This window comes from Mastomys coucha, unplaced genomic scaffold (genome assembly GCF_008632895.1).
Source record: "Mastomys coucha isolate ucsf_1 unplaced genomic scaffold, UCSF_Mcou_1 pScaffold15, whole genome shotgun sequence".
Classification (NCBI taxonomy): domain Eukaryota; kingdom Metazoa; phylum Chordata; class Mammalia; order Rodentia; family Muridae; genus Mastomys; species Mastomys coucha.
Genome location: NW_022196897.1, coordinates 153,734,277 through 153,737,289, shown reverse-complemented (window position 1 = coordinate 153,737,289; position 3,013 = coordinate 153,734,277).

Below are 3,013 nucleotides of genomic sequence, written 5' to 3'. Positions count from 1 at the left end.
GTGTGCCCCCTCCCCTTCATACCCCTGCACACACATATATGTACACATGTGTGTGCCCCCTCCCCTTCCAAGTCTACTAAGCTATAGGACAGAAGAATCATGGGACATGGCATGAAGTCTTAGTGAGGGTCGACAAGTGGCCTTGCCCCACTCCAGACACCCCCCAGAACAGAAGCCCCCAAAGCTGGAGGCACCTGGCCGTGACCATCAGTAATAGACTAGAATGGGGCAGATGGTGGACAGTTGGACTAGCCTCTAGCTGGAAAGGCTCCTGGGGTGTGGAAGGCTGGACACCCGGCTCCCCTGAAGCCCCTTCTCCTTGATAATGTGCTGAGGTTCTTGAAGGGTGGGGGTTAGGAAAACCAGCGATGGAAAGCATGGACCAGGCCAGAATACAGACGGGAAGCAGACTGAGCTGTGAGAGAGGACCACACAGCCTGGACCCAGCCCTCAGGATGCCGAACAAGGGATGCTGGGAAGCCCCTGGAGTCTGATCCTCTTCCTGCCCCTCCCAGGAGGCCAGCTGAGACCTGCCTTCCACTAGAATCATCCCTCTTGCCCACCCCGCCAGCTCCTCCCATTCACCTGTCCACAGCCTGAGAGAAGGTTGTCTCCCTGCCCCAGGCCCTTCCTAGAGTTAACAAGGAGGGGGTCGGGGTAGAACAGAGTGGGCGGGAGGGGAGGAGCAGAACAGAGCTCTCATGCTGAGAGGCCACCTCCACCAGGAAGCCCACCCACCCAGTCCCTCTGCTCAGCTGCCACAGCCGCTTTGCCTTCCCAGGGATTGCTGGGAATCGAATTTCTTTGATCCTTCACAGACCCAGGGAAGAAGCAGTCAGAGCATTTTGTGCGCTGCTTAGGAACCCATTACCACACACGCACCCCACACCTGCCCCTCCTCCCCCCACTACAGCCTTCACTACGTAGTGAGTTCCAAGCCATCCAGGGTTCCAAGAGAGGAGAAAGAATTCCAGTCGTTTGACATCTAGTTCCCTGGGTCCCAACAACGGCTCAGTGAGGTTTGGTGAGGGGCAAGCATTTAAGGTTTACCCTCTTTACTTGTAGGACTAGCTGCTCACTGACACCCAGGGTGTGACATCCTAGGGTCCCCACTCACAGGCTGGACTGATGTTGGGAACCAGGAAATGAGTCGTGGTGACAGGGTTAGTCTAAGAAGGCACCTTGGGGGTGCTGGAGTGGTTAAGAGCACTTGCTGCTCTTTCAGAGGACCTGGGTTCAATTCCCAAGCACCTGCATCGTAGTTCACAACCACCTGTAACCCCAGTTTCAGGAGATCCTCCAGGCATGCACACAGTGCACATACATACATGCATGCAGTATACACACATGCATGCATGTAGAACATTCATAATCATAAAGGAAAATGAGTGAGTTTTTTAAGAAAACAAGAAGGAAGAAGTGCCTTGGGGAACATTAACACAGGACTCACAGTTAGACCGCACAGGGTCTCTGAGATCAAGCATGAGCCTGGCTTGTGTCTGTCCCCCATGCTGTCCACTGGAGCTGGTCATAGAGTGACCCATGCCTGGCTTAGCTGCCCAGGTACAAGAGTGCAGAGGCCAGAGCTTGCTTGAGGATTTGAGAAATGTGCATGATGCCTTCATAACCCACAACCACACTGGGCATGGCCTGGTGTCCACTGACAGCCGGCTGGAGGACAAGCAGATTGTCACTTGGGGGTCTATGGCACTGTAGGAAACCAGGCACCAAGCACCACAGGCGGACCCCAAAAGTGTCACCAAGACAGAGACACTAAACATGAGAGCAGGCACCCCAGTGGGTGGCTCGCAGGTCAGCTGCCCTGGGGAAGTCAGGCGAGTGGTTTTTGGGCCATGGGTAGAAGATTCAGGGCAAGCCTTCAAGGTGAACCCCACTGGGAAAGCACTTCAAGCTCCTGCCTTCGCTGTTCCTGTGACTGCTAAAAGGTCACGTGGTCAAAAGAGCTAATAGAGAAAACACATATACACTTGCAAAGACGTGAAAGAAAGGCATAAACAAGAGATTTGAACTTGAACCCCCTAGTCGAAAGCCCCCATGGGATATGAGAGGAAGGCTCAGCCGGTACCTGGCCATCCAGCATCCACCTTGGCCTCATGGCAAATGTCTCTGAGAGTGTCCCTGTGTACTGCTAAAGCCGTTTTCATCTGTGACCAACAGGAATAAAAGCGGAGACAAGAGGCCAGTAGTTCGAGGTCAGCCTGGTTCATGGAATGAGACTGTCTCAAGTAAGTGCAGCTGGGTCAGAAGGTTCAGGCCTGGGATCCCAGCTGCTCAGGAAGGCTGAAGCCTGCCCTGGAGTTTGGACTATGGAGCAGGCCCTAGGCCAACCTGGGCAACTGAGCAAGACACAGTCTTAAAATAAAAAGTAAAAATTGGCCAGGCAGTGGTGACACATGCCTTTAATCCCAGCACTTGGGAGACAGAGGCAGGCAGATTTCTGAGTTGGAGGCCAGCCTAGTCTACAGAGTGAGTTCCAGGACAGCTGGGGCTACACAGAGAAACCCTGTCTCCAAAAAAAAAAAAAAAAAGTAAAAATTGACTGGAGATGTAGCTGGATAGTAGATCATTCACTTTGCATATCCAAGGCCCTAGGTCCAGTCCCCCATCTTCTCACAACCACCACAAACAGTGATTTTTAACGCTGGCATTGGGGAAGAGGGAGGGCTCAGCTGGTGCCTGACTCCCAACCCTAGAACTCACGTGCAAAAGCTGGGCTTGATGGCGCACACTTGTGAGGAGGGGAAGACAGGTGAGTCTTCAGGCCTGCTTGCTGAGTTCCAAGCTGCTGGGAAACCTGTCTCAAAATCAAGGTGGATGGGGCCTGAGGAAGGGCACCTGAGCTTGACCTGTGGCACCCACACACATAATAATAATAATAATAATAATAATAATAATAATAATAATAATGAGAGGAAGGAGAAGAGGAGGAGGAAGAGGAAGAGGAGGAGGAGGAGAAGAAGAAGAAGAAGAAGAAGAAGAAGAAGAAGAAGAA